The 23,884-nt window shown below is 44.9% G+C and overlaps 3 long non-coding RNA genes across 6 annotated transcripts; 2 read left to right on the top strand and 1 right to left on the bottom strand.

Annotated features, from left to right (window-relative positions):
* Positions 1-881: 881 nt before the first annotated feature.
* LOC130153436 (uncharacterized) lies at positions 882-5,640 on the bottom strand. The gene is made up of 2 exons (XR_008823378.1): positions 5,029-5,640; positions 882-1,651 (listed from the first exon to the last, which is right to left on the bottom strand). It is a non-coding gene; the product is annotated as an uncharacterized LOC130153436 (long non-coding RNA).
* LOC130153435 (uncharacterized) lies at positions 2,155-16,746 on the top strand. The gene is made up of 4 exons (XR_008823377.1): positions 2,155-3,726; positions 5,636-6,385; positions 7,947-8,105; positions 8,919-16,746. It is a non-coding gene; the product is annotated as an uncharacterized LOC130153435 (long non-coding RNA).
* Positions 16,747-16,764: 18 nt separating this feature from the next.
* LOC130153434 (uncharacterized) lies at positions 16,765-20,664 on the top strand. Of its 4 annotated transcripts, none has more exons than XR_008823374.1 (3): positions 16,765-18,019; positions 18,475-18,971; positions 19,245-20,664. It is a non-coding gene; the product is annotated as an uncharacterized LOC130153434 (long non-coding RNA). The 4 variants fall into 4 exon arrangements; XR_008823375.1 differs by having other exon boundaries at positions 16,765-18,352; XR_008823376.1 differs by having other exon boundaries at positions 16,765-18,588; positions 18,900-18,971.
* The last annotated feature ends 3,220 nt before the right edge of the window (positions 20,665-23,884 follow it).

The raw sequence follows: 23,884 nt of genomic DNA, 5'->3' as shown, positions 1-23,884 counted from the left end.
CTTAGCTCTTTGTTACTCAAGAAAGAATGAATCGGCAGGCTCACAGGTGCCCGCTCAGGCTGCAAGACTACCATCAGCAAAAGAAAGAACAGCAAAGGGGAACAGTTTAAAGAAAAGAAAAAAAAAAAAAAAAAAAAAGAAAAGAAAAAAAAAACACCAAAGAAAGAAAGAACAAAGAAAAAAAGTGAGAGAGAAACATGCCTTGAAGCTTTCGGAGGAAGAAAAACAAAAAGGTTCGATGCACAGCACAGTGTTGCTACTTTTTGCATAATCTCATGGCTTTGGGTTTCACTTGGTCTCCAACGGCTACTTTTTGTCTACCTGGAGCATTCACGTCCCTTTTCCTTATGAATTCTGTGGTGCCAAGCGACAGGCTCCTCTTCAGCAGGACGCTGATGGCAGCTCCCTCCTCTTACCACCCGCTCGCCCCGGTGTCGGCAGCATAACCTCTCCACCCAACAGGGTTAACACTGACCAAAGGGTTCAAAAGTTATTGGGGAGGGGAGCGAGATGCACACAGAGAAATTGCAGCAAGTTTCATTTTTCGAACAGAACCAACCTAGAACGGAGTTCTCTCCTTTCCTGTGACTCCATTGCCCAGCCGTGCCAAGGGAAAGGGGTGGCCACTGCGCTGCTCCCCCGTGCTCCCGCCCGTGGTACCCAGGGACGGTGACCCGGGTGACCACGCACTGATGCGCAGGGACCAGAACCTCGCATCAAAAACCTGCTGACCTGCAGACTTCAAAATAGATTCAACAACAACAACAAAACCCCAATTAACAAAGTCAGTCTAGGTCACAGTTTCTAAGTAAGAATGATTAGGAGAAGCAGAAAGGAGGCTTCCTGTAGCCACGTCAAATGGACTGGAAGAGTTACTAAAATGTTGTAATCATTTTATTACAGTAACTCAGATTAGTATAAAGATGTTCAACCGGAGACAACCCAAAAACAGTACAGGCGCAACATAGCAGATCGCACAATAGACACCACCACTATATAACAGCTTAGGTTTGACTCTGGGCAACAATTACTCTTTTTAAATTTTTTTTAAAGGAAGATTTCTGTTGATGTAAGGCTCCAGGGTCTGTGAATTTGGAGCAAGCTATTATGAAGATAATTAAAACAACAACAGCAGTGTTCAACACAGATGCAAGTAACCAAACAGCAGATGCTAAAGAGCACTATTACAGAAGAAATTTATGAGACTTCAGTAAATCTGCAGAAAATAACTAGCTGGTCTATTATCCAAACCTAATAGTCACAGGAATAAAATTAAAACAAAAAGGGTTCTTAAAAAAAAAAAAAAAAAAAAAAAAAAAAGAAAGGAAGAGCTTTACAGAGAAGTAAAGGGTCTCCAAAGGAAGATACAGATAGCATCTGGGAACTGTTGTGGTTTGATTCTAATTTCCACATGCAGTCAAGCTCTGGCCATCGTGTCTGTGGTGCTCCTGGCTAAGTGCAGTTTGCTTTTCCACAGAAGCACTGGCAGGAACAGTGGAGTTCTGCTGTCAAAGCATACATAGTTTTCCCATTCACAAGTACTTGCTGATCAAAAAATCCGCTATAGACGTGAACACAGCTGCTTGGTTCTCCGCATCCGTCGTGAAACGTGGAACAGCCATCGCGCTCCATTTCATGTGCTAAATATTCACTAACAAGAAAAGAGAATTGAGCTGTAGGAGTCAGCTGCTTTCATTAAGGAATCTAAACCGTACGGTGGTTTCAGACACCTTTTTGAAAAAGATTCAAGAGTTACCAAGAAACAATACCTAGACTAATGCAAACATGGCTCTGGTCTAAATAAAGTGTAAAATATGAACAGCTTGACAGACCTCAGAAGACTAAGCCTTTTTAGGAGTTATTGGTTATATTTTTTTTTCCACAATAGGAAAAAGAAATCTGTCCACTTAACAATTGGGATTAGGTTAATTTTCTTAACATTTTACTGAAATAATCACTTTAATTGTCATCTTCTTTTAAGTTGTATAATAGTTGTAGGCTCAGGTCTGTGGAATTTAGTAAGAATGAGATCAGCAGGGTTCCATAGAAATGATCGCAGAATCTTTAGGTCTTGTTATTTCTCAAGAAATTAGAAGAAAAAGGAATTCCATAGTAAACATCCAATTTAAAATGATAAATTGAAAAGTCTACCTTTTCATTAGATCCAGTCAACATTAATTATTTCTTGAGTGGAATCTGAAAGGTACAAAGCAGCTTTTTTCTATCCAGTGTTCATTTTCCAGATTCCATTTGACTATGCATTAATGAGATCACACTGCAGAGAACGAAACGTGAACCAACCCACTGTGCAAGTTTGCTAATCCTCTACTCACTACTCGCTGAAACTATCAGAAAGGTTAGGCCTTCCACCTTCATAATGAAAAATAGGCACGAAATGAAGGAAACCCATATTTAAAGAAAGAAAAACTAGAATATTAGAAGCCTTCTGAAAAACTTGAACAATTGGGGAAGGCTGGAGCGCCCTGCAGGATGGTGTTATTGAGAGGGGTTCCAAAGCAGGGGGTATTTCTGGTGCTAGTTTCTGTAAAGCAAGAGTGAAACAGGGATACACGCTGCAGATTTCAGACCAGAAGGGTTGCAAGGCACAGGCAAATATGTTGGTCCAAGTTCTTCAAGCAAAGAAAGGATTATTGTCGCTGCTTCTGACCAGGTGAAGACCGCCTGGCTGAAATACAGCCCAAATGTCACCTGCAGCAAGGCAGGGCTCGTGCCTGGCCACCTACACAAGTAGCGAGGAGAGTCCAAAGTGAATTTGCTGGGTTTGTACAAATACACATTCCCCGTACGGCACAGAGGGGACCCTCTGCATGTGCTCGTTGCCGCCACACTGGTGGAGACAAGATCCACCCGACAAGCAATTAGTAGAAGCTCAGCTTGGTTCATTTTATGGCTTCGAGGGCAAGTTACAAACCAGAGGGCAACAACATCAGGGAAAAACCAACCCAAACCCAAGCCAATTTCCCACCCCCACACATGCCCCTGGTTTGGAGAGCAAGTATATTTGTCATTTGGGATTACAGGCTTTGAAGGAATCAGGTTTGCCAACCCGATGTGTTTCGTTTGCTCACTTAGAGTGTCCCTCGCGAGAGGAGCAACAACCGAACAAACACACAGAACAGCTGTGTTTGCATTTAAACAAACATTAATTGATGGAAGTAATGAGTAACCTCAAAAATAGTTTAGAAAGTTCATAGCATCCTCCAAATATTTGTAGAATATTCGAATTTAACTCATTTAATTACGTATGTAATCTTTTATTGCAACAGTGTCTAAAAGCAAGGAGGGGAAGCGGCACCATGTTTGTACATCTGAGTATAACAGACAGAAGTAAAAGATTAAATCCAGGTTCAATACTTCGAAAAGTTTCTTGACAGTAAATCTACCTTCAGCCTCAAGTTTCCAGAGGACACAGTTAAGTTACACACTTCTGCTCTTTAAAAAAAAAAAAAAAAAAAAAAAAAAAAAAAAAAAAAGAGGAAAAAATATTCTAGAAGTAACCAAACAGCTGTGTCTCTGGCTTACTCCACTACTCCACCTCCTGCAACTGTACTGATACAACCCGTAGATATATGAGAAGAAGTTAGTATTTACAGCATCTTCTCTTTTGAGAAAGACGACAAGTCCTAACCGATAGCTTAGGGAAGGCACATGGACACTGCCTGGAGCCCCAGGCACGGTGGGGGAACCCCAGCACCCATTGCTAAGGTAACGTTATCCCATGGCTGCGCTTAACTGGAGAAAATGGAGAGAAAGGAAGAATACATTTTAGACATGCATAGCCCACCTTTAAAGAAATTTGACAGTATATTCCATAGAATAATTGGGAATAAGAATAATCTTATTCCATAGAATAAATCCATTTAAAAATTGATGGTATATTCCATAGAACAAGACAAGATTTCTTACCACATCCTTTATCAAGTGGCATTCCTGGGATGTCAGATATCACTGCTTAGACAGATTTTACTAACCCCTTGTTCCACTAAACTCTTTCAGTCACGTACACTGTCACACTCTGAAAACAACTGGTCATTTTGAAAGAGGAAATGTGACTTTCAGGACAATTTATTTTATTTTTTAATTCATCTACTTTTCTGAACATCTTAGGCAAAAGAAGTTACTAGGAAACTGTCTGCTATTTATTTACCTTAAATTTCACGCCTATACTTAATTTATGTTCCTGTGGTACTTGAGCCACTTGTTTCTGACTTTCTTCTATGGAAATCATGGTAAAAGGATCCTTGAAGTACTGCATGAAGACAATACAGGGCACCGTTCCATAGCACAGAATCTGTTTGCTTTCGGTATTTCGCCTGGTCTGTAGTTAGGCCATGCCAGCTCCCAGCTGCGTGCTAGCGAGAGCCATCGGAGAACTCTCTGCAACGCACCAGTAAGCCGAGAAACCACTGAGCTGCGCGGTGGGTGAGGCCCAAACATGTACCTCATTAATCAGTACCATGCCTCTGGACTGCACGCCTGTGAGCTGAGCAAGTTCCACCACGGTTTATTTTATTTTCTGAAGTAGGTTATTGGAGCCAGATGATATGCACAGAACATTCATGATTTGTTCGATTTAATTTTCCTAAAACTGGAGCAGATAGCACTGCTTAAAAGGATAAAAAGAACGCAATTCTAACATTGCAACACCAGCAGTTTAGGGGACTAAATAAATAATTCTCCCCGATCAGGCCCTGACGGCAGGCACACAAAGCTGTACGTGCAGGGAACGCACAGCAGTAGGCACCGCTAATTAACTACGTCTAGTCAGAGAGACTAATTGCTTTGCCAGCCAGCTGAAGTTGTTCTGCAATCCTAGATGCAGTTCTAGCCTGTCGGTTTTCACAAGCCCAAGTAAGATCTAAATCCGAATGTCAGTCTCTCTCTGTTCAGAACTTTAACGTCATTAAAGTTACAGACTGAAAGACCCAGTCCTTTCATGTGAGTTACACACAAAGTTAGACTAATTTAATTTATTGGGACAATTCAGGTGTATTAGAAATTACTTACATGTTTGCAAAACTCAGACTCCTAGAGGCCTTCAGAGGGTGGGAAGTGGAGGTAGAAGAGGCAGAAGTTTCATGTCAAGGAGGTAGCACCACATGTTCTTAATGAGCTTCTGGATTTCAAACACCACATAAAGCGAAGAGGTTCTATATGATTAAGCGTGTGCTGCCAGTCTGTTAAGTTTAATGACAGTCTTTAGCTCCCCAAAGACCTGAGTTCCTAGATCTACCAAAAAAAAAAATAAAAGGAAAATGCTTATTTGGACAGCAGTTCAGCTCCCTGTGCGTGTTTAGGATTACAGACAAACCCCAGTGAAGCCCCTGAGGTCAGTCAGATGGGAAGGTTGGGCAGATAGCACCCTTCTGCTAAGCAAGAGTCTCAGCTGCACACACACATACGTGATCTTTCTGGGTTGACGTGTGTAGCGTACACCAGCAGGTCAAGGTGATCAGGCATGTAATTGTATTTGCACTCAGTGTCTGTGTCTTTCCTAAGGCTGCGTGGCTAAAAGAATTCACAGCTTTGAAGCAACTATAATATTGAGTATTTCAAATATCTATAGATGCTTTTTCACATTTCCCATTATCAATATACTTCTTTATGCATATAGGAATGAATCCCGCTGAGGTAACCTCTACAACCAGTTCTTGGAGTCACGAAAGATGCAGCTTACCTCCTGTCCCTGGGCTGCCCTGGCTGGAAATAACGCACATATTATCGATCGCACTCAGCACAAGCAGTTGTCTACTGCAGCAGTTCCTAAACCAGGAGCTAAGCCGATGCAACCCAAACCCAACCCACTGAATTCCAAGAGAACCCTCACATGCAGAAATCATATCACACCTCCCTAAACCCAAAAGTGAGGCTGCCACCGAAAGGATGAGGACTCTTGCTCCACGGCACTGAAGTCACGTGCAATTTGGTGTTAACCTTCTGCATCCTAAGCGAAGCTAGCGCAAGGAGTCACTAGGCAATGTGTCAGCACTCAAGGAATTTATGAACTGTATAGTTGTGAACGATTAAAAACAACCCCCCTCTCTGAAAAACCTCAATTTGTGTCAGGGACTTGAGACTCATTTCTTGGGGTCATTAGGGCAACCGGCAGCATTAGTGCACAAATTCGAGGCTTCTCCGCTAGCAAAGTTAAGGGTCCTGCTGAGAAACTTGTTTCATGCACCGTATTGTTGAAAAGCTTTTAAAATCTGCAGCCTTTTAAGAAAGACGGGGGGAAATGTATTCCGTATTTATGTAAAGGATTAGGGCAATGTGTAATGGAAGAGCAGCTCGTAGCGGGTGACTGTGTGGTCCCTGCGCGCCCGGCGGGAGGTTCCTGTGCTCAGACGGGCAGCCAAGCCTCCAGGTACGTCGGCGCTGTTTCAGGATATACATTTTTCACTTCTGGAGAAGCTAAACCGATCCCAATTTCTGATCACAAACTCAGAAAATACACAAAAAGCACCGGATACAATTTGTCAGGTGAAATTAAACAGTTTTGAGGCCATAGATCCCAAAGGTTAAAGCTAAAAGCACGATCTACAGCTACTTATGCTGCTGAGAGCGCTGATCTCACACAGCAACCATGAGATTACCGTAGGCAGCACGCCGAAGCCGTTCAGAGGCTAGTTGGATATTTTTCAGTTTTCAATTATTTCTCACACACAGTTTTCAAACCCATACTTCGCCACGTGAAACATTTTGCCTTAGTAAATTAAAGCTGGAAACCATGCCAGGCTTTGTCTTAATCACAAGAATATATTCTTCAGATCAAAATCACACGATCAAAGGGTCATTTTTATTCTTTAACCATTACTTTAGGAACGGCTGGTCATTGAACCAGGCACCAGCCACAGCACTTCTCCCCTGCAGCCAGCACCTCAACCAACGAGCCGGCTGATACCACAAACGCTGCGGCTTGCGCCCCGCGCAAACGGGGATCTCTGGCGCTTAGCAGCCCTCGCAGCCATGCCAAAACAGTTTGCCTAGCCACAAAAAACCAACACAACTATTGAGTAACGCGCTGCCTTCCTTTCAGTACTCTCACATCCCGTTTTTAAGGTGCTTTTCTCCGTTTTTCCTTTAAGTTTCCCTACACCGTTTATTTAGTTTAATGATTTTGCCAAGGAACAAACCACCCAGCAGGTACAGCGAGGGGGGGGGTGTGTGTCTGTAGTTTCGCTGGAATATGTCCCCACAGAGACCTGCAGGGCCCCAGGAAGGACCATGACAAGGAGCAGAAACGATCCTTGATGGCTCCCTTCCCACAGAGCATGCCTCACGCTGCTGAAGCATCTCCTAGACTGTCTCAAAGCACAACTTTTGTCCTAGATAAAATCTATTTTTAGAAAAAGAAACCCTGTAAAATATCTGAGATGGAGAAAGAATGAAGTATGCCTCTCGCTAAATACTTTTATCTTTGATTTGTGATCTGTGGCCAGATATACGGACAAAGGAAAAATATACCATTTTTCCCATTAAAAAATGTGGCTGCACCAGAGATTCCATACCACGTTAGAATTCCAAAGAGATTAGCAATATACACCTCTCTCTTTGTACCAACAAACTGCAACCGGTTAGATTAATGACAAAAGTAGCTTTAGCGAGGGCTAACATGAAACAGGAAAAGTGTTTCCTTCCTCTGGTTCCCGAGGGCTGACTTCCTTCATGAGGCGGCATGTCTTCTGTACGGCTGGCCATGGAAGCAGCTCCCCTGCCCTGGCCGCACCGCACAGCCATCCCGGCAGAACACGCCCTGGGAGGAGGGGGGAGAAAAGGAAAAACTAAAAAAAAAAAAAAAATTAAAAGAAGAAAATAGAACATGCAAATTCACCCTGGCCCCTGCAGGAAGAGAACAAGGGAATGATGACTTCCACTAGGCTCTGGTCACTAGAAACTATTTTAGTATTCATGGTTTTTTCCTGCAGAGATGGAGCCACCAAGGGGTTTGACACGTGGGAGACGCAGACTCAGCGTCGGGGTTAAGGGAGTTCATGGCGCTGCCCTTGGGTTGGACTCCAGCGAGTCTGGCAGCCTGGACGAACCGGTCTGCAGGCGGGCAGCGATGTCTAAGGGCAGCCAAAGAGGTAAGCAGGAAGCACAGTGTCTAAACTGGACTCCCTAGACACTTCGTTTTTATGTCTATACATACAATGTTGATGTTTCGTTTGTATTTTCATTGCCAAGTTTCCTCTCTGGGGCTGGCCTGGAAAGAAGCACAACTTGCTGTAGAACTGAGAGTCTGTGAGTAGAAAAAGGAGATGGGGAGGTGTAAAGTGAAAATATAAAACAGAACTTTGACACACTGCATAAGGAGCAGGTAGACACTAAGAAGAGCTATTCCAGTTGATACTCCTGCCTGGTATTCCCCCCCGGATGGAGGTTAGGGGCTGAGGTTTCCCTGCTCTGAGGGAACCCTCTGCCCCTCGATGTCACACCACCAGGAAAAGTCCCGTCCGTGCAGCAGCGCCCATCTCTGCTGTCACCTGTGCTGCAGCAGCCTGGGAAGCAAAACGCTTCTGCTGCCTCAGTTCCTGACAGCCAGGGACTGCAGCAGGAACGAAAACAAGTTCTGTCTTAGTTTTGTTCTTGAACTTAACCAGGAGCTAACCCTGTTTAAAAAACATCAATTCTAGAGATCCTTTAAATATAGTTATAATAGTGGTAAATATAACACTGCAAAAGAGCTACGCTCACCTCTTGCCCTATGTAGGCGTATAGCTCCTTCGGAGAACTGCAGACACAACGGCTGGAATGGCTATTTACCGTGAAGGCATTACGAAATTAAGCCGTTTTAGCCTTTTCAGGAAAAAGCAGCGTTCGGTTCACATCAGTTTTGGACCGAGCGTGAAATTCAAAAGCAAAGTGTTCACAGGTGGCTTTCTGCAAATAATCTGTAGGACCAGCAGTTTCCAGGGCCGGACCCAAGTGCACTGCGGCGCAGGGTCACATCACCGCGGCGGCAGCACCGCACGCAGCTGCACCCCGGGATCACAGGCAGGGCTTTGGGTACAGGTAGGAGTATCACTGTCCACATTCTTTATTAGTTAACGCTCAACGCTTGCCTTGAGGATGAAAGAAGTTGCCTAATATGCGGATCCAAATATCGGGGTTATCATGGAATATCATCTGTGTTCAATGGTTGTCTCAACTGATAGACTCCTACAGCACAATACACAGAACATATAGATTTTTTCATATTAATTTCTCTTTCTAATTCATTTTTTTCAAGTGTTGCAGTTGCATCACGAACGTGACATCAAACAACTTGTTCAGGCAGCCCTTTAAGCCATTAAGCATAAGACAACAGGCCTGGGTTTTATTTTAAATTCTTACCCCTAGGAACAATCCAAGCAGCAACAAGGGTATGACCCTGAGAGGCGAAGTTGTACGATATCGGACTAGACCACCCAGATGCTTAAAATTAAAATACTTGGAGATATATCAGACCATAATCCTGCTAAGGTCACACAGCAGGTAAGGTGTGGAGGTGGCTGCTCTCAAAATTCTTTGCAAAACCAGGAGGAATTAGCAACAATTAGCAGCAGTCCTTACTGTCAAACAGCAGACCACGTTTTCTTTCTGGCCAGCAGCTGGCTCGTTAGTATTTGTAAAGTATAGCGAGATCTACCAGCAGAAAGCGTGAGGGGGGGAAGCACATCACCACCCACGCATTACACAGACCTGCGTTAATGTGACTCCTTTGAAACCTAGTCTGAATTAAGAACTACATAAAACTTTGATGTAAAGCAAATAATCGTTCCGCTCCAAACACAAGCTGGTTTTGTGCTTTGAAGATGCGTGGCAGTAAAGAGAGGGAAGTCACAAATGATTTCCATGGGAAACATATGACTCCGCAGTACTCCTGGCGTTGCTCAGGCATCTGCTCCTGGGTCTTCTGATTACATTGTGAAAGGATGTGAAACCTCAGAAGTACAATTTCTTGTATATTTTTACGTGTCATGAGCACAATGAATGCGATTGCTCCCAGGGGCCAGCCACAGAGCATGCTTGTTGCTGGAATCGGAATGCACTGGACTCAGGGTTTGATCTATTAAAATAGACTATTTACAGCTAAGGTTTCCTTTTTAAAGAAACTTCCCCTTCTGAAATCTCAATTTTTGTGTACATTTAGAGTTGGATAGTACACGTATGCTTACATGAGGATGCACCATCACGCCTGGTGCACATATTGTGGGTGTAGTACTGAACAGTATAACCCATTTTCCCTCAAACATGTAGTTCTCCACCAGAACTTAGCTGAGGAGCCCAACTTCCCTGTTTCAAGAGGCTGGAGTATTTGCAGGACTTATAAAAAAAAAAAAACCCACCCTGCATTTCTGATGCTATAGTAAGTAAATTGAATAAAAAATAACTTTCATTCACCAAAAGGCAGGAACAACCCCTGATGGACTAACTTCAGCAGATGACATGTAAGAAAACACATTCTTAGAGCTTTACAGGCAGACAGATTATGTGCTTTTATTTACCTTACTGGGTTTTATCCTGTTCTACTTAAGTTTTCATCCTGCACTTCGCGAAGTGCCTGGGCACCTTGGCAAGCCCTCCTGCTGGGTGCCCCTTCGCAGCCTGCAGCCGCTTTGTCCTTACCTCCTGCCCGCCGCCCCCCCCCCCTTTCTAGCGAGCGTCCGTACAGCGTGACAAATAACTTCTGACCCACCATATGAATTCTACAAAACCACTTTTTAATTAAAATGTTATTTGAGAATCCCTTCTTATCCTAGCATCTGAAATTACTTGAAACTAATATTACACATATATTTGTAACTCATATTTACCTGAAGTTTTAAGCTTCTTTTTGTCGTTTTTGTTTGTTTGTTTGTGTGGGGTCTTTTTGGTTTGTTTAGGGAATTTTTTTGTTTGTTGTGTTTTTGGGGGGTGGTTTTATTTTAATTTCTAGTTTGCATTAATTAAGAAAAACCCCAACAAAGTAACTTCTCTAAACTAGGGCAAACAAAAGCTAGGGGTTCATTCCAGACCACATGCAAGGTGAAAGAGCACATTAGCTCTTTTCAAGACAAAAATAAAGATCATGTGAAGCATGTGCCAACTTTCCATAGATAACTAATAGACAGCAATTTGACTTCCTAATTGCATTTCTGTTTTTCCAAGGGCAGAGGAAAGAGAAGAGTTTCAAGGAAATGAAACTCCCCAATTACAAGTATCAGCATGATTATATTTGCTCTATCTGTGCTGAGAAACATGATTTTTTCTTTCTAAGACCAGAAATAATGCAGAAATAAAGCAGATGTTATACCAAGCGATCCTGAGTTAAGGGTGCCGCATGAATTCTCTGGTTCACGTAGACAATGTTGTGGGGTTGACAGACCCTCGTACCCAGAGGCATAGTGACCCTCCTGATGGTGACAGGGAGGGGAGCATCCCGGCTAGTCGCAGCTTCTGAGCAGCGGCGAGCAGATGGAGCTGCCCTCCAGCACGCTGTTGCTTCCCCAGCACTGCCTGCGCAGAAGGTGTGTTTCATGGCTCGGGTGAAGTTTGCCGTGTTAAATTAAGCAGACTCGGTACACTGCAGATGGTGTTTTATACATCACGCGCCTCACATCCACATCTCTTCGATGTGCTGAGAAATGTTTTACTGTACACCGCATCTCTCTTTAAGGAAATATTTCCACTACTTTGGCAATAAATGAGCGTTTGAAACCTCACAAATTATCATGAAGACTACTGATTTTCCATCAAAAGCAACTCAAAAATACACTATTTTTTATTCCTCCAGTACTAGACACGCTGTGACAGGGATGGGGCACGAGAACGGAGCCCTGTGTCACAGTCCATTTAGAGATGCAGTGCTCCAGGGAGGATGGGTGGGGAAATGCCGACGCGGACAGGAGCTCTGAGCCGTTCCTTAACGAAGCCTTTCGAAGCGCTCCCACTCTTTGGAAGCTCAGGAACATGCTCAGCCTGGGATATCAAGCTAAAGATGATCAGCCAGGCTGAATGGTAGAGTCACCTTTAAAGCTGGTTGTCTGCTAGTTCATAGAGAACCTTTGTATTCACCCTGTCAGAGAGCAGGACAGCTGAAGATTCCACCGTGTTAGTAGTTAAGCAGAAGTTTTCCAGAATCTGACCATTTTTGGTTTTCTGCAATGGGTGATGAACAACAATCCGTGGGCAAAACATGAGAGCTTCTCTTAGAGTGCTGGTTATTGCAGATAGGGTTGGGGTTTTTTGTGTGTGTGCCCACTCCTACACCTCGGCCAGCCAACAGAACCTAGGCTTTTTTGAAAAACTTCCTCCATGCATATTTTTCACTTGTAGTTTCTCAGCTTAAAGCGCATAATTTTCCTGGCATCTGTTAAACTCAGGAAACAAACCCAATAATGAGCGCTGTTACAGGCAAAGGGAGAAGTAATTGAGCTGCCATGCCAATAGTTCATAAAGCTTAAATCATTCCAGCAACTGCTCCATATGGTTCCTTGAATGAAGCCTAACTTAAAAGAGAAGCTTGAACTTGCAAAAAAAAAATATAAAAAATTTAACAAATCCTAACAAACTGATTATTACAATTCTACCTCAAAGCACCACATTGCTTCCTCTTTCAGAGATAGGTTACTGCGTTCTGCAACAGCTGCTCCGTGACTCGTAATCAGAGTTCAGGTTCAGCGATTTAATGCAATTCAAAAATCTATACTAGCCGTGATAAAGCCGTCTCGGAGCAGACGGCACACCTTTGCTGATCCTGAGAGCAGAACTCCCGCTCAGGGCAGCAAAGAATCAAAGTCTGCAGTCGGCAAAGTGGACTGTGATTCTGTGAGCAGCTGTAATTGTCATTCTGATAATACTTTACTAGTAAGAGCAGCAATGCTTTAGTTCCTTCTCATTCCCGAGGGCAGCAGCCCACGCAGGGAGTTGATTTGTGTCAAGTGCTTGCCACAAGAATTTAAAGTCAAAGTTTACCTTGAAAAATAAAGGTTTAGGCTTCAAATTGATAGCCTTACCAGATCTGTGGCACCCAACCTTTATGTTTATATCCTTCTCATTCTAAACATTTCCAGAATCTGAAATGAAAGATGAGTGGTAAAGGCAACGTTGTATTAACCTTTAAATGATGGAAGGTCCTGTCCAGATTTCTCTCTGATTTCATTAAACAGTGCTTAATGAAAATCACAGGTGAAGTGATTTCAGAGCCCGCTTTAGAAGGGTGTTTGGCTCTCCGGGCACATGGAACCACCGGCATGCGCGATTTGAGCAGTATATTATTTTATATATTAGAAGAACAAAGCTTGAACGGGTAGGAGCAAGTCCTGCCTCCATCCAGAAGCACAATGTGTGTTGGTAAGGGACTTTCTTGCATATAGGGGAAAAAAACCCAAATCCAAACAACAAGACCAACAAACCACCAGACACAAAGGAAAGGCTGTCACCACCTAGGAACTTCACGAGCACCTTTGCTAAAAGAATCTAAAACTAAGTGCAAGCTTTTGCAAAACCGTAACCTTTACCAGTGCCTTGGATTGCCAGAGATTTCTGCTTAACAGAAGGATCTGCCCAAAGTGTTGGGAACTTCTAGTGAAATGTCAGTGCTTTAGTAATTTCCTCAAGGACCAAACACAGCAGTGTCAAGAGTTGATTTTAGGGTGGGTTTTCTTCCCCCGCACAAAAAAAAAAAAAAAAAAAAAAAAAAAAAAAATGGAAAGATACAGGTAGAATGCCAGACGTCCTCTGTCAGCTTCTCAAAGACTAAAACAAGGAGACATTGGAACCGGCCATGGCACGGCTCCAGCGGCGGTAGGAGGAAAGCTTGGGCTGCCAAGAATCCCAGCGATGGAGCGCAGAGCGCTGAACTTTGCCTTACATAGCGGCTGACAAGCCCAGAGGTCTGCAAGGCATTCATATTTTCATTTAGCTTCACTTGCTTACAAAAATGTAAACTGTGGGAATCCAGGGGGGGGAAAAAGAGGGGGGAAAAAAAAGCAGCTTCCATCGTCAGTTACTAATTCATACTGCGTTAAGGCAGCAGGCACAGGCCAGCTTTCGCTGGGGTATCCAGCTACTCCAAATTTCTTTTAAGGTACCTTCTGATAAACACTTTTCCCCTTGTATTGACTGGTTAGGTCAAGAGGTGAGTAAAGGCACCCTAAGGGCCCTACTTTGCCAGCAATAGCCAAGGGAAAACCTCCCGTGACATGCCTCACATTTGCATTTCACTGCCAAAGTGTTTAATCCTGCCCCTGGACAGCTGAGTGAACAAATTCCCAAACCCTTCCACAGCCATTTTCTTAGGTTACCTTTGCCAAAGGGCAACGGATTCATTCTTGGAGGGGTTTTATTGTCTTGATTCTTTGGCTTGTTGCTATGCTGGTGCCTTGCTGTGGCATCATGCTCATTCTTACCGGTTCATTTTCATACACCTGGTACCCTCCAAAGCACAAGTCAGCAGGCTGGGGCTAGGGTGTTAACTAGCTTTGTTGTGAATTTGGTTTAAATCAGAACAGCTTCAACTAAAATAAATAGATTTTCCTCTTCACTTCAGTGAAAAAAAGCAAACAAGTGAGTTGTTCAGGTTTGACATTTAAAAACATCTGAATGTTGCACTTCGCAGAGTTACTTTTGTTTAGAGCATGTTGCTTTTTCAGTCATGCTTTGGATAAGGCCCAATAATTTGGCTTTCCCAAAATACATTTTGGAGCACATGTTCTTTTGTTGTTGATTTTTTGCAGGTTTTGCCAAGAATGTTCAAATGTTTGAGGCTGAGCAAGATCCACAGTTGTTTTTTTCCCCCCTCCCTTCTCAAGAAATCTTTTTCCCCAGTTCAGTCACAACTGATCTCTAGTTTTATTGCCCAGGTGGAAACTTCAATTCTAGATCACGGACAGAGTTTGCAAAGGCTTTCAGGTGCCTCACTCCCATATGAACAACAGCAACCACTAAACTCCACGGAGAGCTGTGCTGGTATTTCATGCTTTCTCAGCAAGCACTGTGCTATCAGGTCAGATTCTTTCCACCTCTCATTCCCTGCCCCTCCCTGCAAAGGAAATACCAAGAAATTGTTCTCTGGAGGAACACATTCGATTTCAGGGACACTGGAAGTTGCCCTGTTACAACCCCACTAATCTTCATGCCCCTCAGAAGACAAATGAGCTGGGCAGTGCCTTGGCAGGGTGGCTGCTGCGGGGAGCTGGGAGGCCACTTGCTGGACCCTGGCCACCCCCTAGCTCTGGAGGCTGCAGCAGCTCCCAGGGGAGCATCTTACACACGGGCTTTCCCTCTCCCGGCGAGGGATGGGCTGGATGTGTCCAGGGGCGTCGGATGTGCTGCATCCTATTCTCTGCCTGAAGATTGAGGGGGAGCTGTGAAAGCTGGCTTTCTGGGACAAGGGGGCTGCTGTAGTAAGGGAACCCACGTGCCTTCCCACAGTAAAGCACCTATTCAGGGTTCCTGCTGGGGAAGCTGGAGGCAGAGATGCTCCTACACTTGCTATTAGCCAGTGACACAGCAGGATGGCAGGGCAGCGGGGAGAGGGGATCTGTGCAAAGCAGTCCTGTGTGAACAAAGAAAGGGGATTTGTAAACTGCTGAAGTATCCGTCATGTGAGTTTTGTTTCCTTTTCAGTTCTAATTGAGATTTTTAAGGCAGCAGGAACACCACTTGCTGCTCATGATGCTGTATTTCTGCTATGCAGAACAAAGCCCCAACACACGACAGTCACAGTAACGCACACCCGGCTGCAGATTAAACAAGAGCCTCCCACACGCACATCCCATATTTTAAGACAGTTGAATCCCACCTTTTCCATTATGCTTGTGTTCACACTTAGGCCATCAGGTCAAGTTTCCAGCCTGACAGCTGACCTCTGACCACGGTGTTAATTTTTTCTTGTCAATGTCAAATAGGTAACCACAACCAGAACCCCACTCCAGGAACTACAACACCAGTTGCTTCATCTGCACTAGCAGCCTTGAGAAGATTACTAATCCTTCCACCCGTGTGCAGCGTGACATATAGGTAGGATGGTACAAAACCAAGGATTTGACCCTGCTGGGGTTGTATTTCAAGGATTTCAGACCTTGTTAGTTCAAAGCTTAGTTTTCTCACAAGAATTAACATATCTTAAAAGAGTGCCGTAACAATTATGTTGAACATGAGTACCTTTAGCGGCCACTGTATCCATTTGACTGAGCCCTCCCACTGTATTGTATAACCCAGCGTGCTCCCATAGTTATTATTAATGAGTGATACATTAATAGATTTACCATATAATCACAGATAAAGCAAGAGAGGAAAACTGTTACTAAGAAACACATGATAGCAAGTCTTAAAATACTCTGGGATAGGTTTGAACTACTTGCTAGCTAGGAAACTGCTGAATCATACCCGTAGGCTCATACCGAAAATAGTATTTCACTTGGCAAAGCACATACAAGCTATCAGCGTTCCCTGCGGTGGGAAGTCTGCTGAAGAGCTGCAGAGGGTGAAGAAGTGTCCTCCTTGAATACTTGGAAGAAAAAGAATAGCAAGTTTGTTTTCTCCTACTGCAGCTCTTCCTTTCACATTAAATGTTAACAGAACAGGAAAGCCCCCAACACATTTTCGAAGCATTCTGAATTTGAGACACCTTAAAAGAAACTGTACTTGCCTTTCTACACACATGGCATCGGTGGGTAGCAGGTATTGCTCATCCCTCTGTTGTAGTCCCCTCTGGTGGGGGGGCAGTGCGCTCAGTACATAGTCTATAAGCTATTTCTTAGACCTAAGGAGCAGAAAGAGCCTTGATCATTTAAAGAAGATTGAATTAATATGAGGGAAGTGGTTGTCCCTAAGGTCTTGGAAAAAGTGACTGCTTAATGCCCTTAACAAGGAGGGAGGGGGTTTAAAACATGGAGTTCAAAACCTCCAGCTGGAGTTCATTATGCTCATTAATAGGCTCTGTAATGACAGTTTGCCGGCCTTTGGCATCCCACAGGCAGGGGGAGAGACAAGAGCTGCCCTCCGAGTTTCTCTGGGTGCCCTGTTACCTCCTCCCTTATTCCATCTGCCCTGCTGCGATGGAGCCCTGGGCTGAAGTCCTGGGTTTATCAGCAGAGAGCACGGCACAGGCTGCTGGGATGAACTTAGCAAAGTCCGCCCGCGGCGGCCGGGCAGCCCTTTTCCAGCAGCAGGGGAGTCATCCCCTTCCAGACCCCAGTGCCGGCGTGCGGCACCTCTTGCTTTGGCCCTGAGGCACCGCGGCTGCTGCTGGGCGCCCAGGGAGCGTTAACCCGGAGAGGGACAGGGCACGCCGAGCAGCCCCCGGGGGATGGCCACGGAGACAGTGTAGGGAGAAGCCTAAGAAGGGAAGAAATATTACTGCAGTTTTCCCTGCTCCCTCTGGGAGTGTTGCTTCCCACCCCTCCGGTCGACCCGACCTCCCCGCGGTGGCTGACCGCCATCCGTGTAACATCTGGCCATTTAAACCGCGCTGGTGTTTTCTAAAAGAACATAAAGTATATCACCCTCTAACCATCCGCCCTGTAACCTTTACACAAGAGTCTGGGTATCGCGTAACGAAACATTCTCATGCACTTCTTATTACAAGAGGGGTAAGAAAAACGTCTGCGGTGACACAGCTCCTTGAAGTTGCAGCCCTTGCATTTTGTCTGTAACTTACATACAATCATGTAATTTTTCTTGCAAATAAAATCTGTCTTGGAAAAACAAAACGGTCTCCAGGCAGGAAGCGTGGGCAGCCCGGCTCGCCCAGCTCAGCAGAGGGCAGTTTACTCAGCAGAGGATGGTATTTCCAGAATTTTCTTTACGGAACTCTAAGTTGTGGTGGCTTGGACACATGAGGTCTGTTGAAGAGACGCGCTGAGCTCGTCTGCTGCTTCAGCAAAGCTGCCTGGCAGGGGCCACCTGCCACATCCGCGCCGCACGGGGGGTCCTAGGTACTTCGTGCTACCCATTTCTGCTGTACGGCATGAAGAACCCTTAGCACAGGATAATTACAGCTACCTTTGTGCTACCTGTTTCTCACAAGTTCGTGAGTAATTCGCTGAACTCCTCAGCACAGCTGTGATTAGGTAATTGCTCTTGGTCTCTGCCCGATAGGTTACTCTTCCTGAAATCCACAAACACGTTTTGTTTCTTGGTACGACTTTTTAAGATTTCAGCAGCGAATGACCGAGGCTGATATCAGAGCCCAGCAATAGCGGTCTTCTGCATTTATCAAGCCCAGGACACAAACGACCTGTATTAATTAACCTTCAGTGGGTATCGTTAGGATGGCACAGGACCGTCTCACTGAGGATGACCTCAGAGGCAGGAGCAAGATCTCGAGGTGTTTTACTGCAGCGTGACGAGCGATGCTCCAGGGGTAAGGGTGCAGGGAAGGGTGGGAACGTCCCCTGAATAAACTAGAGGTCTGAAGGGTGCAGGGATTTAAAGGATGACTAGAAGAGAGGTGACCACGTGAAACTAATTAATCTCATTCTGCAGGATCTGTGAGGCCTCTGTCACACACCCCCGGTGGGCTGCCGTACCTCCCGCTTCCTTGCTGTTTTATACATTTTTATCGTCCCAGTCCGAGCTCTCCAACGTGCTCTCCTACAGGTGCTGGACAAATAGTCCATTATAGAAACTGCTTTCTCCCCTGCCTCTCTTGCTATCAGCCATGCTTTGCTGCTCTGTGAAACCCAGAATCGTCTTTTCCATTCCTAACCAACTTTTACACTGAAGGCTTCCAGAACCGGTTGACTTTCTCCATCCTATTGTTTTGTGATCGTAGCCCAGCTTCTGGTATAATTTATTTAGGGTGATGTAAGATAAGAACGCTGACTCATCCTCAAGCACATCTAATAGTGCCTTGTATCACTTCCTCAGGATGGGCTTGCAAAACTGGTCTTTCCCTTTTCTTTGAACAGTGTTATTCGTAGATGTAAGCTAAGTTAGCTGAATAAAAACGCATTGGAGAAATCGCAGTCAGTACTACCGAGGTGAGCTATTCCTATTTTATGGCTTAAACTTTCACTCAGTAACAGTTTTCACAGGCAGCAATATATAGGGACTAAATGGTTTTTGATGTCTCTAACGAGAAGCAGGATAACATACTGATACCCTTCTATTCTGAAGTGTTAACAAGGAGGATCAGAACAATTCTGTCTTTTAACGAAGAGAATTAGAAGACCGAAACGGTCATAGAAAAATAATTCTCTGAACATATATCTGTATTAATTTGGTACCACATTTGCTTGTTGTCCTTTCCCAAGGTGAAGTGCTTGGAATTTATAACAGCAGTGCACGGATGTCTGCACAGAATGACCTCAAGTAGTGCTTGGGTACGCCCCCGAGTAACACTGCACACAGCTGGCGAGCTAGGAGAAGGAAAGCTGCTGCTGCTGCCTTGGCCGCCTTGTTTGGCACCAGGCTGCAAGCGACGCCGGCACCCTGAGGCTTAGCCCCTGGCGAACACCGACAACCCTGCTGAAATGCCACTGATCGGGGGTGCCACCCTCTTTACTGGTGTCAAATCTGTCAATGAATAGAGAATTGCTTCAGCAAACAGGGGACGCGTGGGAAACGTGCAGACCCAGAACCCGGCACCTATCCTGGACACACAGACGTAACTGGTGCGGTGTGGAGCTCTGTGGGCACGGTGGTCTGCGGCTAGGGGTGAGGGGAACGCTGCTCTGCACGCCCAGTCGTTCGTCACGGGTCAGAGGACTTACCAGGAAGCACTGAGGCGGTCGGTATGATTTCCTAGCTCTTTCGTTGCCATGCCCCGATGCCACCTCACCTGTGTCCCCTGTGGCCAAGGGGATGCCAACCAGGCAGCGGATGCAACAGGGGGAAGAAGTACAGAATCAGCCCGAAGTCACAGCCCTCTGCTGAACGGGCAGCTATCAGCCTTGGTCTCTTCTGTTTGCTCTGTTCCATTTAGATAAGACAACATTTAGATTTTACCACAGCTGAGCAGATAAAATGAAACCGTACGTCCCTCTACAGCCCTGAACTTGAACTGGTACGTTAATAACCCAAGTTACCATTTTGTTACTGAAAATCTAGTCTCGGTTAGCAAAGTAGATCTGGATAAGAGCTCATAATTTGTGGAGGGAGGATGTATCTAAGCATTCATATTAAGAAAAAAAAATAAATCTGTTATTGCCTAATCAGGCTTCTTTTGCTGTGAGTCCAAAGATTAGGCACCCTCAGGTCTGATTGCTCTATTGACTGAATTCCTCTGTTCAGAAAACCTGTTCTTCCTTGTGTCCACACAGTCACACAAAATTAAAGAACTAGAGGGAACAAACAGCGGGAGAGCAGTTTCCCTCTCTTGGCTGAGTATGAGCCTAATGACACGGATTCAGGGCAGGGAACCGAAAGCGATGAGATCTGTTTTATTCTTTTGTAGACACTGTGGGGTTTGCACTGAGGCTAGCGGTAGCTGCCAGCTTCAGGCACTTGTTAGAGCAAGATAATAGAAAACAAAAGAGCAAAAGCACGACTTCTCTTTCTTTGACAACTGAAAATCCCCGGAAAGGCTATCCTGGGACAGTAAAGGCAGTACAAAGGCTGTAAAGGTAAAGGTCCTTGAGGTGTGCATGACAAAAACAGCTGTTGCTTTACAGTAAGATGCAATAAGAGAAACATTCTGTCTTCAAAATAAGTAAATAAAGGCTTCCTGACACAGATGACGTTTCTTGGTATTTCAGAACGGGGAAGAAGCTTTTCAAAAAGACATTCAGGAGCCTTCCCTGTACAAAAATTTCTTCCTGGGAGAAACATTTTTTTCCCCCATTCCTCCATGGGCATATACCACTTCTAGTGCTATTTGCTGTGTTTCTCCCCGGGAACCGGTTGTATTCCAGCTGCCCCGTGGTGTGCAGGGGTTGTGGGAAATGTTTGATGCCATCCCCTCAGTCCACTGCTACCCTGAGATGATGCTACTGAAATTTGCAGGGGGGGTTGGCGGCGCAGCTCCGCCTGCGCTCAGACACCCCCAAGGGAGCTCTGCAGCGTTTCCTCGCTCCCCAGCTGCATCCCAGTTTGCGCTTTTTGGACATGGCAGGGGAATGCCAAGGTCAGTACAGGATGACAGAGAATAGGACGTTGCAGCCAAGCAAGTAAATAAATTTTACAAAAGCTCCTGAAGTTTCGAGTCAGTTTTGTTCCTCTGAAACTTTTCTCAAAAATGTCCCAAAGAATGGGTTCTTTATCTTGCTTTGTTATCGTTCGAAGATAAATGAACTGCAGCACACTTCATACTGTAAACAGTAACGTTGACTGGCCTTACTCCAGTAGCAGCTGAACAAATATTTCTGACATGGACAACTCCTCCTCCCTCTTTCTCAGCTGGATAGACCACATATTTTTATAACTCCCTGTCGGTTCTTATGTGTAACATGGTCAGCCAAGGGGAGGGAGCTCCCAGAAGTGAAGGGATTCAAACTTTTTAGCATCCTTAGAACCCAACTGTGCCTTTCTAGGAGCAGCCCCAGGAAACACACTGTCCAAATCCTCCAAGCTGAGGTCTGCAGCCCTTACTGAAATCAGCAGGCCACCGCCAGCCTGAAGATCTCAAAGCAGCAGGCTGCAGGGGATACGTACACACTAGGAATATTACATGTGGGCATTCTGGAAAACACTCCTGGCCAGTCTGCCTAATGAAAACAGGGATATTCGTCCTGTCGTAACAAAAAAACTTGAGGGCAAATGTAGTATTCCTAACTATCATACTAAATAATTCAGAAGACTTTGTTTAGTTAAAGAAGATTCTTGGCTGAAATTATGTGAACATTAATCAAGAGGCGTCGGTTTCAGTCCTTCAGTGCAAGACAAAGTATCTGAAATGGTTTGAACTGTATTGCAAATGTTAACGTCAGGAGTTTTCTTCGCTTGAGGTGTCCTACTTAAAAAGGATCTTTAGGTGAAAAGGTGCTGAAGCTGCTTTGCTTGTACTTTCCAAGCATAAAGAAGATTTTCACATGAACTACTTTGTTCTTTCGAACACGTATTTCGGCTCTCCGTCTTCGGCCAGCACCCCTTCGCAAAGGTGCTGGATCACTGCTCCACGCAACCTGACCGCGGTGACTGCGGGCTCTGACAGCACCCAGCAAAAAAGCTTTCGCTCGTATAAAAGATGCCTGAAAGCTCTAATAATCCCGCAGAACAGCTCGTAAGAGTGAATTCAGAGATGGCTCGCAAACTGAAAGCAAAGACCAAGACATTAAACGAAGGGAAAAGATATATGGATTGATGGACCAGCTGCCCACTGGGCAGCTCTCTGGAGGCGGTTAGCTGGCAGGGCGGGGGGTGTTGTCCGTGTGAAGCACCCGGCTCTCCCAGCAGTGGTCCTAGAGGAAACACTGAACTGGAAGAACTGCAGAAACACATCACATGCAATCGGAGAAGAACAGAGCTGGGAAAACGGTACCTACCCTAGAAGGCATTCAGGATTAGAAACTCCACAACTTCCAGGGTTTCAAGCATGCTGTAATCTGACTTTGTTGATGCTCGTCTTCTCAGGCAGGATTATACCTTAGTCCCATCCCCTTTTTACCAGTCAAGTATTGTTAGCACATCACCTCTCGTCTCTAAATGACCCTAATTCTTTCACCCTCGTCTCATTTCCTAGAGCTGTGATTACAACCGTTGCACTCTTCTGGTTTCTTTCCAGCCAGCACAGCTCTTCAAGGCAGACATGAAGGAAAAATGGGATGCAGCACTCCATTTTTCCCAGTTTGAAAGAGAACGATTCAGTTCATGAATCATACAGGCTACATACCGCTGTCTTCTAAGCCAATCTGTACAGCTTTAATCAGCAGTTTGCTGTTTTGGGGGGTGGTTTTGGTCGTAATGAGGTATGCTTAGATACCCACTGAAGTTCTAACAGCAGCATCTACTGTACATTCTCTTTCCCTTATCTGCCAAAGGAGAAGAGTCAGATTTTCTAAACATGAGTAACTTCCCGTGCATTTACAAAGGATTAAGAACTCTTGACTCGGCATGTGTGAAGACAGATTGCTCCATCACTCCATACCTAGAATAAGAGTGGAAAGCACACAGTTGCATGCTTCTCCTGTGACCAACTGCAATAAAGTTTAACTAGAAAGAAGTACTGACCTGCGCAAGGACAAGCTGAAGTATTTGAAAAAGCATTATTGAACAGCGTGCACTTTGTCCATGCACTTTGCAAGCCTTTAAGCAAACATCCTTGCTCAGTTGTTTCTGCCCTTCGGAGTTGCAAAATATAGTCTGTCTTGTTTAAAGCAGAAGCTAGAGGCATAGCCTTCCTCCAGGAATAAAATACTTCCAGTCCTACAGCGATTATTACACCCTGCAGGTAACGGCACCCCCAAGGAGGAAAACCAATGTGCAAGTATACAAGGTGAGATAGTAAGGACTAGTAATACTTACTGCTAGCTTCTCCAGTACCGAGTACTTGAGAAAGATCCGAACGCAGGGTACGGCACAACTGGAAACACGTCAGTCCTGAGGCAGGTGAACAGCATCAGCACCCCCACAGCGCCAGGCTCAGAAAAGCTGGATCTCTCGTGCTCTGCTCTAGCAGAAACAAACTTCACTCGGAATTACTCCGGGTTCACTTGTAAACCATTACCACTTCAAAGTCACAAAGAACCTATGACTTGGCATCCACTCAGTAGCAGCTGCTAGTTTCTAATACCAAAAAGCAGTGGAAATGATTATTTTTAACGAGCCTGGAATTGCCTGATCATAGCAATTACAGAATATTTGGTTTCTTTCTGAAGCTCTACCTTCAAATTGTGATCCTTTATAGATTAAGAGCTTAAATACGTGCTTTGCAAAAGCAGTCATGTAGGAGGCTGTGAAAGGAGCCTCTGTCCAGTGGGAAAGGCGTAACACCAGGACATGAAAACCTGTGATCTTC

Source organism: Falco biarmicus, chromosome 8, assembly GCF_023638135.1.
Source record: "Falco biarmicus isolate bFalBia1 chromosome 8, bFalBia1.pri, whole genome shotgun sequence".
Lineage (NCBI taxonomy): Eukaryota > Metazoa > Chordata > Aves > Falconiformes > Falconidae > Falco > Falco biarmicus.
This window is presented reverse-complemented; position numbering and strand designations above follow the sequence as displayed.